Source organism: Neofelis nebulosa, chromosome 3, assembly GCF_028018385.1.
Source record: "Neofelis nebulosa isolate mNeoNeb1 chromosome 3, mNeoNeb1.pri, whole genome shotgun sequence".
NCBI classification, from domain to species: Eukaryota; Metazoa; Chordata; class Mammalia; order Carnivora; family Felidae; genus Neofelis; species Neofelis nebulosa.
The window spans coordinates 54,402,111-54,429,201 of record NC_080784.1 but is presented as its reverse complement, the minus strand read 5'-3'; the positions used below and the strand labels follow the sequence as shown (position 1 = coordinate 54,429,201).

The 27,091-nt window shown below is 35.6% G+C and overlaps 1 pseudogene; it reads left to right on the top strand.

The window, feature by feature from the left end:
• The first annotated feature begins 17,808 nt into the window (after positions 1-17,808).
• On the top strand, positions 17,809-22,173 carry LOC131507972 (DNA-directed RNA polymerases I, II, and III subunit RPABC4-like; annotated as a pseudogene).
• Positions 22,174-27,091: the final 4,918 nt, after the last annotated feature.

Genomic DNA, 27,091 nt, shown 5'->3' with positions numbered 1-27,091 from the left:
ATAAAGACTAAAAAGTTCCAAAATTTTATGAAAACATGAATCTACATATCCAAGAAGCAGAATCTTAAGAAATAAATGGGAAGACAGCACGTCAAGCACATCATAATAAAAATGCCAAAAACCAAAATCAAGGAGAAAATCTTGAAAGTGATAAGGAAAAAAATTAAGCAACTGAGTAAATAATGCTTTGACTGAATTTTTATGGCTTAAAAGATACTTATACATCGTAACAGTGATTGACACAACTGTGGCCTATGTTTTGCATCCTTTAGATACTTTTAATTTTTCAAAGTGCCCCCAAAATTCTAGCATTTAAAGCCAAATCTAAGAGCAAAAAGAATAACAACCACCGGGATCCAAGAACAGACAGGTGGACTGAGTGAAATTCAGTATTAATGTTTTTTTAATTGATCCTGGTTAATAACTTCTATGTAGAAATCTTTAAAAATCATTTAACTTTGGGGTGCCTGAAGGGCTTAGTCCATTAAGTGTCCAACTTCGGCCCAGGTCATGATCTCAAAGTTCGTGAGTTAGAGCCCCATGTCAGGTTCTGTGTTGACAGCTCAGAACCTAGAGCTCTCTCTGCCCCTCTCCTGCTCGCGCTTCTCTCTCTCTCTCTCTCTCTCTCTCTGATTAATAAACATTTTTAAAAATTTTTTTAAACATTTAACTTGGCTTTATTCATGAACTGATAAACTCCTTCATAAGTAATATGTAGCTACCATTCCACTTGCAATACAATGCAAATCTATCAAAAATTTTAAATATGCAAAATAATGTAAACAAGAAAAAAAACCTTGTACAACTGTTGAATCACTGTACGGTACACCTGAAACCAACATAACACTAGAATTTAAGTTATACTAAATTTGGGGTAGGGGCGCCTGGGTGGCTCAGTCGGTTGAGCGTCCGACTTCGGCTCAGGTCATGATCTCGTGGTCCATGAGTTCAAGCCTTGCGTTGGGCTCTGTGCTGACAGCTCAGAGCCTGAAGCCTGTTTCAGATTCTGTGTCTCCCTCTCTCTCTGATCTTCCCCCATTAATTCTCTGTCTCTCTCTGTCTCAAAAATGAATAAACGTTAAAACATTTTTTTTTAAATTTGGGGTGCCTGGGTGGCTCAATCAGCTGAGCACCATACTCTTGATTTTGGCTCACTTCATGATCTCCTGGTGGTGGGATCAAGCCCACACCAGGCTCCAATCTCAATCTCTCTCAAAAAAAAATTATTAAGAGACTCTTAAAAACTGAGAACAAACTGAGGGTTGATGGGGGGTGGGAGGGAGGGGAGGGTGGGGGATGGGTATGGAGGAGGGCACCTTTTGGGATGAGCAGTGGGTGTTGTATGGAAACCAATTTGACAATAAACTTCATATATTGAAAAAAATTATTAACTAATTAATTAATTAAACTAAATTAAAATCTTGTAAACAATGTTTAAAGTGATCCAAGAAAATAATATTTTTTTATTTTGCTTATATTACCTCTAACAGTACTTATTAGGAAAAAAAACAATATCATCTAAGGAAAGGAGGCAGAATTTGCTATTTGAAGATCGGATTTTAAGTTCTCGCTGACTTTTACCAGCAATATATATTTGCTCACTTGAATCAAACTCTGTAAGTCTTCATAAAAATATTTTCTTGATACTCAAGGAAACAAGTCACAGTAAAATGTACTGAGATATGAAGCATTTATAGACTACTTTTATGCAGGTTGTGTTATGGCTCTTCTACTTTTCTAAACCATAAATTCTGTGAAGATAGATGTTATCAACTCTGTACAACACCTAATCTATGAGACTCACTGATATATACTTGACAAGAACTGATACTTCTGTTGTAAATTGAAAGCACTGGAAAGTAGTGTGTGTTTGAAATACAAACGCTGTTCTCAAAGTTGTGCTTTCTTGAACTATAATTAAAGATGTAATTTCTTATTTAACATATATGACAAGAAAATGAAATGTTCAAAGCAATGAGTAATGAATCATACAACACCAACACGCAAAAACTGAAAGGTACTTAGTCTGGTGAAAAAAAAAATTGTTTTACAAATTATATTTCTGTCTCCGATTACTGATTTTGCCTAACTCCACTTTCTTCCTATCTCATGCAGAAGTACATATTCTTAATAAAAACACTAATATCTGTAATCTTGTATTTTGTTATCCCATTCATATAAAAAGATACATATGTATAATACATTAAAATAACATCTTCTGGGGCACCTGACTGGCTCAGTCAGTAGGGCATCTGACTCTTGATCGCAGGGTTGTGAGTTTGACCCCCATGTTAGGTGTAGAGATTACTTTTTTAAAAAAGAGTAAAATGACATCTTCTTACATAAGGGAGTATATTATCTTATTATTTTCAATGGAGTTATCTTTTACTGTAAAATTAAATGGGAACAAATGAACTAGAGTGCCTTTTAAATTTCTTTGCCTCCTTTCTCCATTTCCTTTTATTTACCCTAGCTTTCCCCAACTCTACCACTCAGTTCTTAAGGAAAATCATTAATATTGTGATGGCAAGAGGTTTTGTTTTTAAGAACTATGTTCAACAAGAGTTAAAGCAAAATAAATCCATCAAAATTAACAAATTAGCCAAATAATTGCCATCTTTATAAGTATTCCCTTCAATTCTGTAAGCAACAATGATCTTTGATAGATCAGGATTGATTCTAATTCTGTTGTTCATTATCTGTGCGACCACCAATTATTTTTTATTAATTTAGTAGGCTATGATGATATGTCAGGCACTCCACTAACTGCCTTGAATATTTTATCTCATTTTTATACTATTTTACTGAAAAGAAAATGGAGACTCAGAGAACTCATTTGCCCAGTATGGTAGAATGAATAAGAAGTAGGGGCGCCTGGGTGGCGCAGTCAGTTAAGCGTCCGACTTCAGCCAGGTCACGATCTCGCGGTCCGTGAGTTCGAGCCCCGCGTCAGGCTCTGGGCTGATGGCTCAGAGCCTGGAGCCTGTTTCCGATTCTGTGTCTCCCTCTCTCTCTGCCCCTCCCCCGTTCATGCTCTGTCTCTCTCTCTCCCAAAAATAAATAAAAAACGTTGAAAAAAAAAAAACTTAAAAAAAAAAAAAAAAGGAATGAGTAAGAAGTCTGACACTAGATAAGATTGTTGGTCTTTAATAGCCGGGCAACCACTAGTCAGGTATAGGAAGTTGAATAACTTATTAAACATTTCTTGCTCAATATCACCCTCTTTACAATAAGGGCAATAAAGATACCTATCTCATTAAATTATCATGCTTATTAAGTGAGATGAGTTTATGTGAACACATTTAGCAGAGTATTTGTCACATAATAAGCAAACCTTAATAGTTAGACACAGGACCTCCCCCAAAATGTATCACTCATATAAATTTCTAAAGTTACGAACCATCTATAATAGAGATATCCCTCTCTCACCTATTATTAATTTGCATTGTACTTGTTCAGAAGGAAAAGTAAATTTGACTATGGTTAGAGTGATGGTTTCTATTCTAAATTATAGAATCTACTAATCCTTTTTCTAGGCACTAATAATTTGATCTTCAAAAGCATTGCCTATACAGTCCTGAAAGAGAGAATTCTAATTATTTATTGTTTTATAGAACTAAGAGAACATTTTGAAATATTTGTTTCATTAAGATTTTCCCCTTCAGTGGGGTGCCTGGGTGGCTCCATCGGTTGAGCGTCCAACTTCGGTTCAGGTCATGATCTCACTGTTCGTGGGTTCAAGCCCCATGTCAGGCTCTGTGTTGACAGCTCGGAGCCTGGAGCCTGCTTCGGATTCTGTGTCTCCCACTCTCTCTGACTCTCCCCCACTCAAGCTCTGTCTCTGTCTCTCTCTCTCTCAAGAACAAATAAACATTTAAAAAATGAAAAGATTTTCTTCTTCAGTAATAGAGAAATTCATGAAGCCTAGAAGATAAAAACAGAGTGCTTGACCAGAAACCAAAAATTAAACTCCAATTCATACAATTCTAATGTACTAAATAATAATACAATAAACACATCATTTTTATGATAGTTCCAAGAAATATTCTAATTGCATTGCCTTAAATTAGCTCATTTAATCTAAACAATAACCTATGAGATGGATATTATTATTATTTCCAGTTAACAAGTGAAAAAACTGAGCATAAAAATATTAAGTAACTTCTTCAGGGTCACACATCTAATGAGTGTCAGAGCTCCACAGATAGAGCACCCCTGGGAAAGTTATTTACCCCATTTCTGCCTCTGTTGTCAACTGTGAATAAAGAGGTTGAAGATAATACAGAAGGTTGGATTTTAAATCACCACTTACATGAGTCACATCTCTTATCCAGTGTCATTTTGTATTGATAAATCAATGGATAGTGGTGGCTGTGAAACTTAGGCAAATGTGGAAACTTCTGGCATTATCAAACTAGCTGTCTGGGTCTTTTCTTGATGTATTAGAATATACATCTATCTAGAATATACTCTTGATATATTAGAATATACTCTAGAATATACTCCAGATTTAATATATGAGGTCTCTAAGTAAACCAAAGAGGGCCTCATATGTACAATGAAAGCTCTTTTAATCATGAAATATCTCTATTTTGTAATCCTATAACTACGCAGTTCACACTGACATTTTCCAGTGAATCAGGACTCATCAATCCACAGACTCCTGGTTTGTTTGCTGTGAACAATCCAAGCAAACATCTACATCCTGCTGAAAACATTCTACAAATAAGAGCTGTCCTTTATCTTTCCATCAATAAATAGCATCAGGAAGCATGTTTACAAGGTGATTTGATCAGGTCATTTTCCCCCAAGAGCCCTAGGTTACTGGAACCGAGTACAAATCATCTGCTAAAACTTTTTTCCTCATGCTGAACTAGATTATGTCCAAAATATCTTTCAAGTCTATTATTGTGCTATTTCAAAGTCAGTTGTGTTATAAACAAGCCCCTCTCACTTAACATATTAAATTTCTCATTAACACTCAAAATAATTTAGTAGGTTAAGGAAATATTAAGTATGGCAAAATCTTATTGCTGGAATTTAATCCTTCAGTATGGAATTTAAAATATTAAATATTTTTAACATCATGAGATTTTTTTGCAATAGAATTACTCAATACTGTTAGCAGAAAAAAATATAATAATTCAATAAGCAATTTTTAAACTTTATAAGTGCTTTTTTTTTTCTTCACTTGCCTTTTGTTGAGTAACTAGAGATTCAGTGATAGCTGTCAAGACTCATCATTCATCATATTATTACAGTTATAACACATTATCTCTGAAAACCAAGACCAAGATTTACCTGTATCTTTTAAGCTGCACTAAAGTTTTGAGGAAAAATATTGGTAATAAGTATTAATTGGTGACAAGCATAAAAAAGTCTACCCAACTCAAATGGAAATATGCCGTGTAATATTGTTTAAAATATTAAATAAGTAGAAATAAATAGCTAAAATAATATAAATAAAACTAGAAGTGAGAAAATGAGAAAATACTAACATATAGAATGTCAAATACATCGTAGTATTGGTGCGTATGGGTGTATACACATTTTATTGATTACATACTCACACATATACATTAATATACAAACATATTAGAGGCATGTTTCCCCAATTATTATTTATTTTGTAATATACAAGTTTTCTAATCATAAATGTGGATTTTCCTTTGGGATTTATTTTATTCATAGTTCTAATTTCCCTTCTCATCTAGTTGTCAGAAAAATATTGACTTATTGTGTTACAGTGTCAGAGGTTTTATTTTTATACTTAAGTCATGAATCCATCTTGATAAAAAAAAGATAATGAGAACAAATTCAAGACCAGTTAAAAATAGAAAACTCATTTACAACTCTACTACTTTCTGAAACAATATAAATTTTCTAGTTAGCTTATAAAGGACTGTAAAGCATAAAATAGGCAAGGATTAAGGGAGCTACTTAAAATTTTCAGGGGCACCTGGGTGGCTCAGTTGGTTAAGCATCCACCTTTAACTCAGGTCATGATCTCAGAGTTCATGGGTTCAAGCCCCATGTCGGGCTCTGTGCTGACAGCTCAGAGCCTGGAGCCTGCTTTGGATTCTGTGTGTGCATGTCTCTCTGCCCCTCCCCTGTTCATGCTCTCTCTCTCTCTCTCTCTCCCTCAAAAATAAATAAACATTTAAAAATAATAATAATAAAAATAAAATTTTCAAAAAACAAATTCTAAAAATACTATAAAACTCATGGCCTGCAAAGAATATAAGAACCTAGGCACTTGTGGCTGTGTAAACTGCAACAAACATTCAGAACAGCAAATTGGCAATAGAAATCAGGAGCCATAAAAATCTTCCTCATCAATAACTCTATTTCCAAGAAGAATGCTGCTAAATACTGCTGCCAGAATTTCAAATGTAAATTGACTTATGAATCAAAATATTAATTCTGCCACTAATTAAAATAGTGAGACACTGGAAGAAAATTATATTGTGAAAATACCCTAGTAAATTGAGATATGTATGTAAAGAAAACAATTATAAAGATTTCAAAATTTTACTAAAAACATTAATTCCATGGATGTGCTCAAGATTGAAAAATCTATGATACAAAATTGTACATGCAGTATAATCCTTTTCTATAAAAAGTATAAAGTTTCTAATTTACACTTCATGCTCACATGCACACACAGAAAAATGAACAGAAGAAAATGCATTAGAATGAAAACAGTGATCATCCTTGGGAGAAGAAATTCATGTATGATTTTTATGTAACTTCTTTCACTTTTCTGTGTTATCCATTCTAACTTCTTTGTTATGAGTTGAGTTTTTGTTATAACAACCAAATCTGTATCTTAATTAATCCATTTTTGAGATTATGAATCTGTCTTTAATAAAATGCAAAAGGATCCCTTTTAAGGGCAATTTATGAAAATACTGAAGGATAATTATTCAGATTTCTGGATCTTAAAAGTGTGACTTTGGAGGGTTCTGCTTGTTTTTCCAAATGAAACTAAGTTTCCCACAAAAACTCTGATGCCTGAGTGGCATCCTGTCATAATTTAGAATTTGCCTTGCTGGCTTTACTCAGGCCAAAAATATCTCATAGACAGAAATACCAAAAAGCCCTGTGTTCCTTTTTTTTTTTTTAATATTTATTTATTTTTGAGAGAGACACAGAGTGTGAGCAGGGAAGGAGCAGAGAGGGAGACGAAGAATCTGAAGCAGGCTTCAGGCTCTGAACTGTCAGCACAGAGCCCAATGCAGGGCTGGAACTCATGAACCATGAGATCATGACCTAAGCCAAAGTCAAATGCTTAACCAACTGAGCCACCCAGGCACCCCCAAAGCCCTGGTGCCCCTTGATTGTGCCATGTAGCATTTTCCCAACATACTAGCTATGATCTCCAAGTATCTCCAGTTTAAGTTAATAACTCATAAATCTGGTAAGTATGCCAATATGGATTCCATTTTTCTCAACTCAAAGAACATTCTCATATCTTTTTATATTTGTTCTATCAATACGTAGTTGTAAAATCTTTCCATTTATAAGTTTAGTGCTATATCTTTCTATTTCATTTGGGGGGATATAATTCTTGATGGTATTCTTACCTATAAATTTTAATTCCCATTTATGTTTTTGTAAAGTCTGTGTCTTTCTAGTGATGGTGAGGAGCACGATAGGCTACTGGGGAAAGGCGAACCAGCCTGAGCGGAGCACTGAGCGCCCCATTCCTCCTGCATGTCACCAGATTTCAGGGAAGTCTCAATCTGTGTCTCCAGCTATAGTGCAGATGCTTACTGCTTCTCTCTGGGGCAATAGAGAGTATTGTACAAAAATAATTTTGTTTACAGACAAATACTTGGTCAGTATCAGTATTGCAGAGCAAGAGAGTTTATTTCATGCTATCCCCAACAACACCTAGCTAATAGTCCAGATTCCTATATCACTCCAGTGCCCCCCCACCCCCACATCCAAGCTTGAAACACCCTCAGAGCCACTGCCCTGAGTATCTCTCCGGGGTGGATTTTGGATTATCTTTTTCAAACTCATCCCAATTGCCTTTCTGCTTCAAAGGTGGTTTTTCCTAGTTTCTGCCCCCTTCCAACTTGAAACTCTTTCTGATGGTCATCGTAATTATGATAGATAATTGCTTTAAAACCCCTTAATTAATATAAATAATAGCATATTTTTTAAATCTTGGGGAATTTGGTGGGAAATACACATCTTTATGAAAGTCACTGTAACAAGGAAAATAGTTCTCCAGGCTTCTTTTGTATTTCTTATAATACTTGTTTTATAAAAGTCAAGCATGCTTTTCCAAAGTATTTTGCTTTTGATATTAAATTAATTATGTAATTATTTAAAATGATTTCCTAGGGGCTCCTGGGCGGCTCAGTCAGTTAAGCGTACAACTTCAGCTCAGGTCATGATCTCTCAGTTTGTGAGTTCGAGCCCCGTGCTGGGCTCTGTGCGGACAGCTCGGAGCCTGGAGCCTGCTTTGGATTCTGTGTCTCCCTCTCTCTCTGCCCCTCCCCCATTCGTGCTCTGTCTCTGTCTGTCTCAAAAGTAAATAAACATTTTTTTTAATTTTTAAATGGTTTCCTAATAGTTAATTGATTCTCATGACATTTTCATTTATTGAATTATGTTATTTTTTTATTTGATATATACCTGCTATATACATCTTTCCCAGTTTTCAATATCTCCTATTGTATTATCTAATATTTCAAGGAAAAATTTTAAAATACAGGAGTCAGAATAGTTATGCTGGTATTTTTTCTACCTAATTTACATGAGATACATTCTGATTTTATTATTAGCTTTTCACCAATATATTCTTATACTTTAACCAAATCTCAATTTGTAATTTTTTCTGCTCTATTATTGGAGACCCAAAACTCACGTGACAAGCTGTGTCTTTTAAATCTTTATTGTAAAATGTGTGATTTATCACTATTATAAGATATGATTTTTCTCTTACTGTTTTTTTAACTAAATTTATCCTGCTTCTCATATTAATGTTGGGACCTTTGCATTTTGTTTTTGTCTTTTGTTTGAATTTTCCTATTACACTTCTATCATGTATTTTATTTCTCACGTTTTTAGGAAGATGGAGAACATATCCACTTCATATTGACATAATTTTTATTTTTATATTATGTTTGGCAAATCTTGGCATTTCCATTTTTCTACCAGTGAATTTAGCTTTTATATCTAGCTTAGTAAGTGTTATATGACTTAATTCTTTTGTATAGTTTATGCACAGGAATGTATCTTGTTTTTTTTTTAATTTTGCCATATGGCCTACTTTCCTTTGGTGTTTCTCTTTTTTCTCTGTTTTCAAAGTAGGGACCCTTGTTTTGACTTAAAATATTTTTTTATATACAAGTCTTTTAAAATCCTAGTAGAACCCATCTTTGTTTCACTATATCAAGACTGGAATAGTATATACTGACTTTCCTGGATGTGAGATGAAGTCCAAGTCTTGCCACGGTTAAACCACCAGATTTTTGTGTGACTTCATTAAAAGGAAAGGGAAAATAAAAGTAGGAATACTTATTCATTCAAATGTAGTTTTTTTAAATGTCCAGGAGAGGTTGAGGAGAATGATATGTGTTACATCACACCAGAATATTTCTATAATTGCTCTACAAGAACTTTTTTATCCCATAATTATATTCACTATGCCAATTGTGACTTTTCTCCTTTTTCGCTCTCTCAAGTAAAATATCTCACCTTGTTTTTTTGTCTTCTCTCAAGTCTTCCTCCTTCAACCTTCCTTCCCTCTCTTCCCTCTCACTTGTTCTTTCCCTTATATCTTCCTCTATTCAAATATGCTTCTACGCCCTCCCCAATGACCATAGAGTTGCTGTTAGTTGGTCTTTCTCAGTTATTTACAAGAAGCATTCCTTCTCTCATTTTCTGGAATTTTCACTCATTATCACAGTTAACAAATCAAATCATTTTAAGGGATTACTCTCCCCTGAAGAATTAGCAGGTGCATACACAGTTGACCTTTGAACAACACAGGGTTGAATTGCTCAGGTCTACTTACCCATAGATTTTTTTACAGTCCAGTGCTATAAATTTGTTTTCTCTTTCTTGTGATTTCCCTGATAACATCTTATTTTCTCCAACTTGCTTTATTATAAGAATACAGTTTATAACATACAAACGGTTTGACTGTTTATGTCTTTGATAAGGTTTCTAGTCAACAATAGTCTATCATTAATTAAGTTGTGGAGGAATCAAATTTTATGTGAGGGTTTTTTACTGAGTCAGGGTTGGTGTCCTTAATGCCCTCATTGTTCAAGGGTCAACTGTTCCCGCTTATCATTATCCACCTATAACCTTCTTCTACTAGGAAAATAAGTGACAATCACATACGAAGAAAGAAGCACTATTTTGTGGCTTCTCTACCATCTTAAAGTTCATGGTCAAATCCTCTCCCCTATTCTCTTTCCCTATAGAGTTAGGCTTAACTCAACTCTGAAGGCTTTAGGATGTTTTTGTCCACCTTAGCTTAATTGTCATCATGAAAACCTAGGAACTAGATTTGTAACTATCTTGGAAATATAAACATCCTTCTTACATCTCAAAGGAAATCATGCTGGTGACCCAGTAACCCCTGTTGTCATTTTTCTTCTTCTGTTAGCATCTTGCCACACTACCACTGCCCATTCTCCTATTTCTTAGGGGAAAATAATATTGGATATTTGTCCTACAAATTTAATCTCTCCCTCTAGGGTCTCTGTATCAAACAACATGGAAAAGTACTCCACATTTATGTAAGGTCATTTTTATGTAAGGTCTTTTTTCCCCCACATGGATAGAGTCCACCATAAGATGTCCCTTGTCCCTTCTTGCTATACTTGAAAAAAAACACGTTAGTCATTTCTTTCTCATTAAGCCCCAAGTATAAACTCATCCATATGATCATACTAGACAAATTAAGAGAAACAGTCCTAAACTGTGTTGAATAAGTACTGAGGAGCCCCAATTGGAATTGGAGATCCATCTACCACGACTTCCCTTCTTTCCAAATGCATGCCTCCCAAAAAATCTTGCTTACTTTTCCCTGGTCAGATTTGCTAAAATTTGATCAAGTATGGAGACAACATAGGTAGTATGCAATAGCTCTTACTTCCTCTCAGGAACTTCTGAATCCTTCTTCCTCCAACTCCACCACAACCAAGTAACACCATTCAGTTATTTCCTCTGCTTTTAGAATAATCTTCGAATTAATAAATCTGATCCTGTTTCTCTTCTGCACAAGAAGTATTACACAATAAAATTCAAACTCTTCAAGATCACACTCATGGTTCTCAGACATCTGGGCTCCACCTACCTCCAGATCTTAACTTTTACTGTCCTCTCTCATTGCTTTTATATTGCATTCAAACCAGACTGCTTGCAAATCCGTTAGCAGGCCTGGGTTTTCATGCTTTTTTTTTAAGCTTTTCTACTTGAAATGAACACTTGAAATCAACACTTGCAAAACTACTTATTGAGTCTATAATTTAAAATCTTATCAATCTCAAGTCTCATGTTCATCATGGGCCTACATTATTCCCTATTAGAGATAATCCCTCCTGACTTTTTAATCCCACTAGAAAACAATAATCCACTCTCCCTTTTTATTGTAGTTACAGGTATATGGTTAACTGCTACATTGCAGTCCAATGAATGCTGCCTTACTAAAGGCATATTCACACTCTTCATGTCTTATGTTATATTCATGTTCTCCTACAATGCCCCTGGCAACATCGCTGGTCATAAAATGGGACCACTTAAAGAAAAATGAAGTGCTCTAACTTATGGTCATCACCAAGACCCAAACACATGAGATACAGCCTCTTCAACCTTTTAGCCCAGCCCATTCACCAGTTTCCTACCACCCAGGGCAAAACAATGATCTGCTCAACTCACAAAATCATGCAAAATAAGCCATTGTTTTAAGTCACTAAGATTTCAGGTGGATTGTTATGCATTTGAGAGATACCTGAAACAGTATGTTTTTCTTTTCCACTGGATTGAAAATGCTTTAAATGGATTCGACGTGGTTTTACTTTGTTGAACAATACTGAGCATAGTTCTTTATTAACTATGTATATTAAATAAATATCTAATTTAATATGTAATAATGTTAAACTCATTATAAATCTAGGTTAGCATGAGAGATTTTTAATCCCTATTTTAAAATAATAGGAATATCAGTTAACTTTTTTTTTAATGTTTTATTTATTTTTGACAGAGAGAGTCAGAGCATGAGTGAGGGAGGGGCAGAGAGAGGGATACACAGAATCCAAAGCAGGCTCCAGGCTCTGAGCTGTCAGCACAGAGCCCGACGCGGGGCTCGAACTCACAGACCACAAGATCATGACCTGAGCCGAAGTCGAACGCTCAACCGACTGAGCCACCCAGGAGCCCCAGTTAACATTTGTATAGTAATTTAATATGGTTCAAAAATGGATAAAAAGTAGACCAACTCTAGAACTAGTAAACAATTATAGTAATGTTGCATAATACAAGATTAATATACTAAAGTTAATTGCTTTCCTATATGCCAGCAATGAGCCATTGGAACCTGAAATTAAAAACACAACAAAGAAGACTTTTAAAAAAAGAAGAGATATTCCACATTCATGGAGAGGAAGACTCATTATTGTTAAGATGTCAGTTCTCCTCAACTTGATCTATAGGTGCAACAAAATCCCAGTAAGTTGTTTTGTGAATATCAACAAACTGATTTTAAGTTTATATGGAATGGCAAAGGACCCAGAATAGCCAATGCAATATTTAAGAATAACAAAGTCTGAGAATTCATACTATCTGATTTCAAGATTTACTCTAAGGCTACAGATTCTTACATGTGTTTGTGTGGATTGATAGCTCATTTCCTTTCATCACCAAATAATATTACCTTGTATAGATATATCACATTAACCAATTCACATATCAAAGGATATTTTATTTAATTCCAGATTTTGGCAATTATGGATAAAGCTGGGTTTTACAGGTTTTGTGTGGACATAAGTTTTAAACTCATGAAAGGAGCATAGAATAATGTTTGATCAAAAAGCTGTGCACCCTGTGGCCCAGTCAAGCTGATACATAAAATTACTGTATTATGAATTTTTATTACTTATATAATAAAAAGGAAAAATGTATATAATACAAAAATATTTTTCAAATGGACTTTCAATATTTCACCTCTATAAAAGCCATTTGCACAATAATAGCTCCTGATATTTTTCTGGGTGTTTCTGTGAGAGTGTTTTTAAACAAAATTAACATGTGAATCAATAGACCAAGTAAAGCAGATTGTCCTCCCTACTGTGGGTGGGCGTCATCCAATCAGTTGAAGGCCTAAATAAGCAAAAAGGATGACTCTCTTCCCCAAGTGCCTGACTTCTTTTGAACTGGAACATTAGTTTTCTTTTTGCCTTCAAACTTAAATTGAACCATTGGCTCTTCTTGGTTCTCAGGACTTCCAACTCCAACTAGAATTAAACCTTTAGTTCTGCTAGGTCTCCAGCTTGCCAACAACTCACACTACGTATGATGGTACTTGCTCTCTTCCATAATTATGTAAGCCAATTCCTTATAATAAATCTCTTTACACACACGCACACACACACTCTATTGACTCTGTTTTTCTGGAGAACCCTATTCATATAGTTAAGTACAAATTAAATCTTGTTGATCAGATGACAAAATTACTTCCTAGTTTTTGCAAAGTCCACTTGCACTGAGGTTCCTCTTTTATTCATTAGGACTGATTTGTGTCTATTCTTTTCCCAAGAAGCCTGACTTCCTTTTCACATATACTTTGATAATAAGATTAGCCTGGGGTGCCTGGGTAGGTCAGTCAGTTGAGCGTCCAACTTCGGCTCAGGTCATGATCTCACAGTTCATGAGTGCGAGCGCGTCGCTCTCTGTGCTGACAGCTCAGAGCCTGGAGCCTGCTTCAGATTCTGTGTCTACCTCTCTGTGCCCCTTCCCCACTCATGCTCTGTCTCTGTCTCTCAAAGATGAATAAACGTTAAAAAAAATTCAAAAAAAATAGATTAACCTTACAATTATTTGTGTAACCTTAAAGAATCTGTTTCCTATAGCACAAGGGACCTACAGCTACATCTTTGTTACTGCCCTAAATATTACAAAATTATCCACAAATTATCTACATTTTTATAGTGTTAACTATAGTTATTTCTGTAAAATTTTTCCTTAAAATATTCCAGACTTACTGTCTTTTAAGTCATAAGCAGTTTTCAGAATTTATATTACTTTCATTTTCATGAGAATTAAAAATAGATGTCAAGTAAGTATGTCTTGCTTGTTTCCTTTCTATAGAGATCTTTTCCAAATTATCTTCTTATCCTATTCCTATCTCCTTTATTCTGTGGACTCCTTTGATAAATCTGTTAGGTTTTCTTTCTTTCTTTCTTTCTCATGCACATCTAGGATCAATTCTGGCTTGCCTTTTTTCTTTAAATCTGAAAAATAATGGCTGGAGTTTGGGATCCCCTACAATTAACAATAACCTTCCTTTTAATGACCTAATTCTGAATTTCCTGTTCAGTTTTTCACTAGTTAGAGAAAAATGGGAGATTTCTGACAAGTGTATTGTCTAAAATATTTTTGCTGAAATTATGGAGTCAGGATGAAATTTCCACGTGCTTTTCTATCTAGCAAGGCTTCTGGTTTAGACAGATCTGACATATGCTTTACAACTTGCTTTAACCTTTTTCCCTTACTGTTTAAACTCTGAGTTGGTAAAATGTATTTACTATTTATGAGGGTTTACTATTAGCTTATGAAATGTGGAAAAATAATGTGCAGATTGCTTGAAAAAAAAAGTATTATAGATTTACATTTACTCATTGTTTTGCCTTAGATTCCAAGAAGCTCAGTGATAAGTAAATTGCTCTACTACATTATTATTTTTTTAAAAAACTAACTTTGTCAAATGCTTTTTCTGCATCAATTGTGAAAATCAGATGGTTCTTATCCTTTCTTTTATTAATGTGGTGTATCACGCTGATTGATTTGTGAATATTGAACCAACCCTGCAACCCAGGAGTAAATCCCACTTGATCGTGGTAAGTAATTCTTTTAATGTACTGTTGAATTCGATTTGCTAGTATCTTGTTGAGAATTTTTGCATCCAGGTTCATCAGGAATATTAGCCTGTAATTCTCCTTTTTAGTGGGGTCTTTGTCTGATTTTGGAATCAAGGTAACACTGGCTTCAAAGAATGAGTTTGGAAGCTTTCCTTCCAATTTTATTTTATTTTATTGTAACATTTTGAGAAGAATAGGTATTAACTCTTCTTTAATGACTAGTAGAATTAAATCCTGCCATTTACAACAATGCAGATGGAACTCGAGTGTATTATGCTAAGTGAAATAAGTCAGTCAGAGAAAGACAAATATCATATGATTTCATTCATATGTGGAATTTAAGAAACAAAACAGATGAAAATAAGGGAAAGGAAGGAAAAATAAGACAGAGAGAGGGAGGTAAACCATAAGGGACTCTTAAATACAGAGAACAAATTGAGGGTTGCTGGAGGGGCAGTGGGTGGGTGGATGGGCTAAATGGGTGATGGGCATTAAGGAAAGTACTTGTTGGGATGAGCACAGGGTGTTATATGTGAATGATAAATCACTGGGTTCTGCTTCTGAAACCAATACTACACTGTATGTTAGCTTACTTGAATTTAAATAAACAAATTTTTAAAAATAGTAAAATTAAAAAGTTAAAAAAAAAAGAGTAGCTTATCCTTAGCTTTTTTCTAACCGCATTTCTGGGCCATTATATCCTAATTAGAATTTGCTACATACATATGAACATTATCAGCCTCCATAACTTTTGTTCAATTTGGTGGTATATTTAATTAATAAAACAGAAGTATTTATAAAGGAAACATGAGTATATTCTTTACAGGTAAATACGAAATAAAATTCACATTGAGATCGTTTTCCTTACATACAACAAAAAAATAAGAAACATACTGTGAAATAGTGCCTGCTATGATTCCAAGAATTTCTGAAACATTATACTGGTATGAACAATAAGCAAAGCCTTCCAAACACCCTCAGCCCCTAAAAAATGCATCATCATATAAACTTTGATCAAGAACTTAACATCCAAGAGCATTTTCTTCAAGTATAATAAAAGAGGACTTCCCTCTATTATTAAATGACTCTTTATCCTTCATAAATTCAGTTTGGTTTTTATAGAACAAGTATACTTAGAATTATTTTTTAAAGTGATAATATTATACAAGTGCCTTATCATATAGGAGCTTTTATGCCTACTAGAGAAATAAATGGCTATCTCTTACTTTAACTAACATGAGGCGGTTAGGCCAACCAACTCTACATGTAGATACAGGAAATTCAAATTTTGCCTCTGATGGGTTTAGCTGACCTTACTACATGCCTTTTTCTCAGACAGGATTATAGCAACACGTTTAAAAAAATATAAAGGTTATTTTTAAATTCATTTTCTTTGTTACATTTTTAGAATTCAAAGTCATGGAGCTATTCTTGACTTCATATTCCCACATCTCTTTTCACTTCTAGAGACAGAAGTTATCATAGGGAAATATTCTTTGACAGCTAAAACCCAGGCTTAATATTCTATTTCCTGTGAAGAGAGATTGGATTATATAAATGTGACATGTGTCAAATGGCAATTTCAAACATTAAAAGTATTATCTTACTTGGAGGCCACCACCTCTGAATTTAAAGAAGAAATTTTTAAATTATTTAATAATATTAAACATCATATTTTGATCGTCAGTCATTCTACATTTTATACCAAAGTCCGTGTTGTGAATGTTTGATATCAGCTGTAAATACATGAATGCTGAGATTTCAGCATGTGGCCAAACTCCAAGTCACATTTTGTCTTTTTGGGGTTTGGGCATTCACAGCATGTTGTTTTCAACAGAATTAGAACTCCAAGTCTGTGCTCGACACAGTGCCAAATCCGCAAACAAACTATTCCAACACATAAAATGCAGTAATGACCCTGACAGTGATGACTTTGACGTAGCCCAAATGAAGACAGCTAGAGCTGTGTGCCCTTTAAAAGCAGTCAAAACTGTTCAACATCAAGAAGAAGAAAAAAAAAAAAAAACAGAAGTTGTCACAGTGCAAATGTTTACTCAATTTAAGTATACTCTACTATAACCAAATATACAAATAACTGATCTGAGTTGACTAATGTTTTGTGTATATAGAAGGGTAGGCATTTTTCAAGAAACACAATGAATTGACAATGATAACTTACTGCAGAACATCAAAATAGGTGAGATAAAGGAAATAAATAATTTTCAACCAGTTTCCTTAGCAACTAACCAATTGACATAAAAAAGAAAAGGATTTGTTCTGTCTGCTTTGAACTATAAGCTGCTACATAATTTGCCTATTATAGACTTTATAGAGGAGTATCTGATATATAGGCTTTTTTCCATTACCTCAATGTCCAAAAGTCCTGGGATTTTATCAACTTATATTTAAAAACAATGTTTTCTATTTCGACTGAGACTATAAGAAGCATAAACAAAACCAGAGAATTTCACTGGATTTTTACTATTATACTGAAATACCTGATTTACCTTTATTGTTTGGAATTGCATGAACATGACAAAAGTCATGGTGAAAATATCTGGATTTGCATTTCTATGAGAAATGTGATGGGAAGACAATTTTGCAATAGTGGTAAAAAGAGAGGATCGTGGCCACACCGTGATAAGCCAGAATCTGTTTGTAAGTGCCAAGTGAGAAGTGTCTCCATGCTACATGGGGATGGACAATGGACACTCAGAAGGATATTCAACCCCAAAGCAGCAGCCAACAACACATATCTCTGGGAAATGTCACACAGAAAATGACATAAAATCCTGGGATGCAGTTGGATGCAGAGAACATGCATACAGAATAACGTACAAAAAAAAGAATTAAAAGATTGGTGGCTTTTGATTCTCAACAAAACATGGAATTCAGAGAAATACCTTCATTTGGATTTGGATTTGCTGTTTTGCTTTTCATTGTTACAAGTTTTTCATTAGCATACTCTCTTTATGAATACAGCAAAATATACATGATTTCATTTTTAAATCACAGTGCATTTAGGTGTCTATTAATAGTTTATAAGAAAATTATTTTTTGTTCAACTACATGATTTACACTTTAATTTTACTGTGTACATAATCTGACACACAATGAAGGTTAAAAAGTGCTTCCCCAAACCACACTTTTAATCAAAGCCTAGAATCCTCAGGGGCAATTGTTAAAAATGAAGGTTTCTAGAGCTCTCTAAAGGACTGATTAAATAAGTTCCTTGGAAACCACTGTTTGACATCACCAACTGTAAACTCTCTAGCATCACACTGTAGAGAACATACCGACGCACTTACTATCGGTGTGCATACATGGTCTGGAGTTATATTTTTCATTTGTTACTTGATATAGGCCTTTCTGTATCTTCATTTAATGCTTGACTATCTTTTTAAATCTTGGGAACAGAAAAAGAGTTTTTTTCTTAAGTTTTTTATGTTAATTCCAGTTAGTTAACATAGTGTTATTTTACTTTATATTAGTTTCACTTATAGTGATTCAATACTTCCATAAGAAAGAAACTTTAATGATTGTTTTCTGTAAGTCAAAATCAATCCCAAGGAAATGGATGAAGCATACTCATAGGACAGGTGCAGTTTCCGAAGTGTAATCTTTTACTAGGGTAAAAAAAATCCTTCAGGATATAAAAATAAAAGGGATTAGTTTACCCTGAATTATTGGATAAATGTTTAAGACTTCTGCCTTGATCTTAGGGATATGGAATTGATGATCACACATGTACTCCATCTTTTCCAGGATTCCATCATTATGGAAGAAACTGGTGGCCTCCTTAACATTTTGAAGATTAAATATATCCCAATTATTAATAGCTCTATTAATATCAATGTGTCTGGGACATTCAAAAATTTATCTATGCCAGCTTTCAAAAACACCTGTGTTTCTATAACCATCCTTGAATACTAAGTCTATAAATGTATTACATCCTATACAAAGAACTGCCATGTTCAAATTTTCAGTGTTTCATTGGTTCAGGTTTTCCTTTAGCCACACCTTTTGTAATTCTGTAATTGTGCCATGTTCTTGACCTTTTTAGACAGAGGAATTCCCATAAATGTGATAGCTCTATGACAGCCTTTAAACAAACCCCACCTCATTGAAAAATATAGTTATTCTACTCTTAACTGTTCTTAATTTGGCCACAGGTCCTTTGGATACCAATACTTTAATTAAATATTGTTATTTTGTTAACTAGACAGCAGTTTAATGGAAAAAGTATTACCCCTAGAATGCAACACTGCCATTTCAAGCAATTACCTAGTTCTACGTCTCCTTCATCTATAAAATGGGGCTGATGTGACCTCTTGCCTACCTTGACAGTTTTAAGGGAAAAATGGGAAAATAAATATAAAATTGCTTTTAAAAGATTATTTTGAATGGTGCTCATAAATATAAATACCAGTTAGTCTGAATTTGAAGTTAACACATAACTTGCCCCCTACTAAACCACTGACCAACAACTATGTACTTGCTTTTCATGAAAAGCATATCCATGCCTATGGGAAAAGCACTAGAAATTGGTTAAAATCTAGCCCTGCTCCTCAGTGATAGGCCAGTTCACTTCATTTCTTTTAATTTCGGCTTTATTATCAAAGCGTAGGAATTATGATGGAAATAGTGCTGCGAGACTCGGAAACTATATTCAGAGACTGAACTTATGAAAAATTCAAAAATAACAGATGAAGTCAGAAATGACCAGTCTTAAGGAAGAATAAAATATGTAAGGTAAGAAAGTGTAAACTGAGAAATGCAAAAATAAGTTGCCTTTTCACACATATAAATACACGCACATCTTCATCCCTTCTAGGTTCCATGTAGGAAGTTAGTCAAGAGAGAATGGTCATTCGAGCAGAGGGCTCAAGGATGAGAGGAAACCTGCCATAGAAAGACAAGGGGAAGGAGCATTCCTGAAATAGAGGAAACGGCCAGTGTAAAAGCTGTGGGTGGGAAGTAAGCTTGCCTCAAGGTAGGTGGAGGCCAGCACACTTAGGGTCTTGCAATAGGAAGCCACTGGGGCAGTAAGCAGGAGAGTGACACAGTTTAAAACTCAAAAGATTACTCAAGCTGCTCTGTGACAATGAACAATACAGAGACAGGTGACAGCGAGGAAGCCCAATTAGGAGCCACCTGTGATAATTCAAGCCAACAATAATGGTGGCTGGGCCAGGGTGGTAGCTTGGAGGAAGGAGGAAGCAGCTGGTTGCATACATTTTGAAGTTGAGCTAATATGACTTACTGATGGATTGGTTCATACTCAGATGCCCAGTAGACACTATGGGCCTCAGTGAAAGGCTTTGGGACCAAATACCCACAGTGCCCCTTGTTAGCTGGCAGCGTGATTTGACAAGGGTTCATTTTCCTTATTTGTAGGATAAACATGAAATAATAGCACCTATCTCAAAGGTTTGTCACAAGACAAAATGAAATAATCCATAAAGGCTTTCAGCCTAATAAAGGTTAGCTATTATTATCACCATTATTCTAATTATTACCATTTTCCACCGATGATTGTATTAAGCCTTAGGATTGATCTCTCGGCTACTGACCTTCTTGTCCTCCATCCTCTTCAGATTGCTCTTTCTCAAATATAAATTTCGTGGCTCTGTCCTGCTGAGAATCTTCAGTGGTTCCTCATTCAGATAAAATTAACTCTTGGGAGTAGTATATTTGGTCTTTGGTAACCTGACTCCTTTCTTACCTCTGTCACCTCTTCAACCCACCTCTCACTTTGTCTTTTGGTTTTAAGGAGATATTTATAGCTCCTTAAGGAGGTAACAGGTCTTATTTCTTTCCTGCCTGTGCCTTTTCTTATGCTTTTCTCTCTGCCTGAAATGACCTTTTCTGGTGTCCTTCTCTGAACTTTTTAGAGTTTAACTTGAGTGTAGCTTCCTGACGTTACAATGTGGTACAGAGTCCTCTCTTAAGAGGCCCCACGACATCTGATCTAGATTATAAATTCTAAACAAGAAAAACTGCTATGATATCAAGCTTGGTCCAGTGTGAAGCATGTAATGTATGCTCAATAAATGTTCAGAGATTTGTACTTTTAAAAAAATCTTAAAACATAAAATCTGTTCCTCTTTTGACATCCTTTTGACCAGAGGAAGACCTTCTGATATGGCACCCATGATTGCTGGGATTCTCAGCGTTCATAAAAGAATGTTAACTCTACTCACACATCATATATGACATATGCTTGTGAATTCAGCTGGCATTAGCTGCATGAAGTTAGTTTTCAGAGACTAGCCCACTGGACCAGATAATATTGTATAGACTCCTCTATCAGTCTAGATCAATCGAGAAATGTGAATTCAAACTATTTCATTTTTACCCCATCCAAATTATTTTTACTTAAAAGGAGCTCCAGTGTCATGACATCAACATGTACTGGGGATTATTAAAACAGTCTTTGAAACACTTAAGAATATTGACCCAAAAGTTGTGGGAAACACTTTTACATAATTACTACTTTAGGTTGAATGGCAAGAGAAATCCCTACATTATCATACTTCATACTTCATCTTGTGAAATTGCTCACATTAATTTTCTTATATGGTAATTTGCTTATTAATCAGAATGCCTTAGTCTCATGCATTGCCAGTTATCTTAGAACCAAATCTGTACCACTCTCATAGTAAGTATAGAGATTACAATAGTGTGGTGTTTTTTGGTTTTGGTTTTCTTGCCTAATTCTTAATCTATTGTCCCCACCCTATTCTACTTTCTCCTTTTGTCTTACCTCAAATTATGAATCCTGGTATTAATCAGTAACACTAGTTATAATAGAGAGTAACAAATATGCTGTGGAATCTCTCATATGCATAGAACCTAATCTCATATTGACATGCACAGTCTAGGAAAGGTGACTCCAGCAGACTGAGCCTACCTCCAGGTGGTCATTCCAGAACCCAGCTAACTGAGACTTTGCCATCTCCATTATGTGGCTTTCGATGTAAACAGATGCCACTGTTACCCCCATTCAATAGGAAGAGAAAAAGAACGCGAAGGTATAGACATAGAACTTTCTTATGGCCAGGCCTGAAAGGGATTCCTACCACTTTCGTTCACAGTCTCTGGCTAGAACTCAGGGAAATGGCCTCACCTACCTGCTTTGGGGCTTGGATATACAGTCTAATTATGAGCCCAAAGAAGAACCCAATGTCAATTTGTTAAACAGCTAGCAGTATCTTCTACAAACATATTGGTAAGTCCCAAACCCTTACTAGACAGGCAAAATAAGATTAAATAAAAGCACCCATATGGAAGAATGTTTTTAAAACATTCATAATAGAAGCAGAATATTAGGTTAAAAACTCAAGTTAAATGATGTAGGATAGAAAAGTCATTAATCTCCCTAAATTTCAAAATTTGTTACACTTAAAGAAAATTAAACACTTAAGAAAATAAATATTGAATGTTATTTATTTATATTTTTTAAATTTTATTTTAAAGAGAGTGGAAAAGTGGAAGAAAAGGGAAAAGGGAGAGAGAGAGAGAAAGGGAGTGAGAGAAAGAGAGAGAGAGAGAGAGAGAGAGAGAGTCTCAAGTAGGCTCCATGCTCAGCATGGAGCTCGATCCCACAACCCTGGGATCATGACCTAAGTCAAAATCAAGAGTTGGGACACCCAACCAAATGAGTCACCCAGGCACCCCAAATGTTCTTTTTTTTAGATTAAGAAAATGTTTCTTCATTTTGGAAACGAAAACATTACCAAAACTGAATTTAATTTAGTGTACGGTGTGAACATTTTTTATAGAGCATATTTTTCTCAGATTAAGACTGACTATTGATTTGTGCATACAGAATTTTACTGGAGGATGAACATAATATTTCCTAGTAATGCCATTGTGTTATACAGTCATACTCATTTTAGAGAACGAGTCAAATGAAGAACAAACCACTTTTTATATAAGGTAGGGATATCTTATACACCTAAATTATATGATGTACTTAGAGTAATCAAAATCATGAAGACAAAAAGTACAATGGTGGTTTCCAGGATGGAGAAAGAGGAGACTGGGTATGGTTTCAGCTTCGTTTCAACTTCACAAGATGAAAAGAATTAGGGAATGGATGGTAGTGATGGTTGCACAACAATGTGAATATATTTCACATCACTGAACTGTACATTTAAAAATGGTTAAGATTGTAAATTTTATGTTACGTGTATTTTAACTCCATTTAGAATAAGAAGAGGAAGGGGCGCCTGGGTGGCTCAGTCGGTTAAGCTTCCGACTTGGCCTCAGGTCATGATCTCATGGTCTGTGAGTTCCAGCCCTGCATCGGGCTCTGTGCTGACAGCTCGGAGCCTGGAGCCTGCTTCGGATTCTGTGTCTCCTCTCTCTGCCTCTCCCATGCTCATGCTCTGTCTCTCTCTGTGTCTCAATAACAAATGCACATTAAAAAAAAGTTTTAAAAAGGAGAAGGAGGAGGAGGAGGAGAAGGAGAAGAAACCTAAAGAATAACACATGAAGTAGTGGTTAATTTGGTATTTAAAATACGGGCAAAACCCCTATATAAACATCAGCAAAGTGAGCCATGAACTATATTGAAAGCCTAAGGTATTGAGACCAAGAAAGTTTTCGTGCTAGAAATGCAAAAAGACTGCAATTTATTAAGAAAACTACTAAGGAGGGCCCCTGGGTGGCTCAGTCAGTTAAGCATCCAACTCTTGGTCATGATCTCATGATTCATGAGATTGAGCCCCTTGCCTGGCTCCACACTGATAGAGCAGAGCCTACTTGGGATTCTCTCTCTCCCTCTCTGCCTCTCCTTACTCTCCAAATAAATAAACAAATCAATAAATAAACTTTAAAAAAAAGAAAAAGAACTAACGAACAAATATCAACAGATTAAAGGAGAGAAGCCTCTGATCATCTTAATAGATACTGAAATTGCAATTGATAGAATGCAACCTATGCTCCTTTAACAAAATCCTAATCAGATAGAGATACGAGGAAATCTCTCTAAGTTGCTGAAAGCATATTTGGCATAAGCCACTGGAGCCCCTGACATTATCACTGTCAAGGTGTTTCTTACTCAGGGCTTGATCCCTGTGAGCTAACATCAATCTTTTCTGTAGGCTCAGCTTCGTCATTGGTTCTGTTTCTTAAACAGACGAAACAATGGCTGCAGAAGATGTAGAAGGCTTCGGTCAGGTAGTTTCTAGAATCAAACACAACGCCATTTTAAAGCTCTGATAGGAATCACATATAATTTCAAAGTCACTGCTTTGTGACATTGCTTAGGTATTTATTGCAACTAATTTTGCACTAAGTGGAAAGGCTATATTTTTTCCTTCTTTCCCAATAATTCTTTAACTGACCCCCTTAGTTAGAAAAGGAGGTGCATTTTTCCTGTTCGGTGTACACTTTTCCCCCATATATTTACGAAACACAGAAGCATGGACAGGGTGTGTGCTCAGAAAACGAGCCATGGTCTGCGGGCAAGGGAGGAACCAAACACTTGAGCTAGACCACCACCTTCTGTGAAACAAAAGAAAGGCTTCCAGTTGCCAACATGGTGAGTTGCAAGAACCAGAGAAGACATAAAAGCTTAAGAATTCTGCCAAAAGAACACAGGAAGAGCGGTGTAGGTGTGCTGATATGATAAAAGGAAGCCTCAGTCAATAACAACACCATCAAACAGAATACCCTGTCAAAAGGTAACTAACAAAGACTTAAATAGGTGTCCGCTACTTCAAATGTAAAGACAGTCATACCAAACTACAAGAAACATGAAAAATAAAGGAAACGTGTCATCACAAAAAGAAAATAATAATTTTCCAATACTGAGGTTGTCTTCCCAGCTGTGCTGGTCATAGTTAGAGTCGAATTCTTGTTTCTCTCCAGCAGCAATCAGAGTACTGACTGAGGCATGACCTCCATGTCTGAGGAGAAGAGGGCAAAAAAAAAAAAAAAAGGAAGCAAATAAAAATTTCAAAGGGCATTAAAGGGACACAGCCCCTGCTGACTGCTTCAGGACTTCAACAGGAAGTCTGTACACGAGACCCTGGGAGTAAGTCACTCGAGGATCACCCCCCACAAGAGGCATCCCCAACACCTGAGTGCTAAACCCAAACCTTCCCCCAACTCAGGCTTGCTCCCAGGTACTGCAGTGAGCAGGTCTGGTAACTAGAATGCTCTCAGAAAAACCGACCAGGGTCTGTTTCCCAGCAAGGGAAAACTCTGCAGTAAACTGGTGCTTTAGTGCCACCCTCTGGAAAACAAAAAGAAGTTTCCTAGCAGCCAGCCTGGTAAATTGTAAGAACGCGAGGATACATAAAGAATTTAGAATTCTGCTACAAGAGGCAGACAGGAGTGGAGCAGGTCTACCCACGCAAATCCTAAACAGCCCCAGAAAAGCAACAACAAGGAACGGTGCCACATCTGAATAAGACTAATCAAGGAAGTATGCCATCACCAGAAGGAAAATAATAATTCACAACAACTGAGTTCAAATCCATGGAACATTGTGATCTAGGTGATAAAGAATTCAAAATAGCTGTTTTGAGAAAACACTAACTCAGAAAGATATCTGCACCCTCATGTTCACAGCAGCATTATTTACAATAGGCATAGACATGGAAACAACCCAGGTGTCCATCAACTGATGAATGGATAAAGAAATTGTGGTACAAATAGACACAAGCGAATATTATTTAGCCATTATAAAACATACACACACACACACACACACACACACACAAGGAAATCCTGCCATTTGCTACAACATGGATGAACTTTGAGGGCATTATGCTAGGTAAAATAGAGAAAGGCAAATACTGTATGATCTCACTTATATGTGGAATCTAAAACAAACAAGCAAGGAAAAAACACACCAAACTCAGAAAAAGATATGATCTGTGGCTACTAGAAGCAGGAAACTAGGAAGACAGGGAAAGGAGGAAGCTTGTTCAAAGATACAAACGTCCAGTTACAAGATAAATAATTACTAGGGATGTAATGTACAACAGTTAACACTGCTGTATAATATACAGGAAAGTTAAGAGAGAAAACCCTAAGAGTTCTCATCAAAAGGGAAAAAGAATTTTTCTTTATTTCTCTTTTTATTGTGTCTATATGAGATGATGGATACCAACTAAACTTATTGTAATAATTTCACAATATATGTAAGCAAAACTATTACATGGTATGCCTTAAACTTATACAATGATGTGTGTACATTATAGTTCAATAAAACTGGAAAAATCAAACCAAAAAATAGCTGTTTTGAAAAAAAAACTTAATGAGCTACAGGAAAACTCAGCTCAATGATATAAGGAAAAAAATACATGACCAAAATGGGCTCATTACCAAAGATATAGAAACTGTAAAAAGAACCCAACAAATTCTGGAGCTGAAGAATTCAGTGAATGAGGACAGGTTTCAGGAAGGTCGTGTAGGAAAATCCTGAGCTCATCTCCTCTCACAGACCCAACAAATCCACAACTACATATGGAATAATTCCCTCTGAAGGGAACTAAGAAACTGAATCAATAGAGCCTCTCAAACAAAGGACAGCAAGCACCTAGAGAGGTGAAAGGGGGTCCTTAAGCCTCTGCATAGGAGAGGAAAAAAAACCCAAAACACATGGATTTGAAAAATAACAGGGAATATATCCAGGCAAACTATAAAACTGAAAGGAAAGGAAACCCCACTCTTAAAGGACTCAGGCACAGACCCCCTCAACCTAGAAACCAGCATTAAAACACCATATTGAAACACCCATAGACCATAGGTGATGAAGACCCCCTGACTAATCTTGGAGCACCTGCTGAAGTGGGAGGAGGTGACTGGGACTCCCTTGGGGACTGAGACACTGGTAGCAGCCATTTTTGCTGTATTTTTCTGCTATGCTGATCCTGGAGCTGGCAGGCAACATTTTGAAATCCTTCCTTTAGACTAACCAGGTGGCCTGCCCCACTGGAAGCTGTGCACAACCACAAACTTTGGCTGGA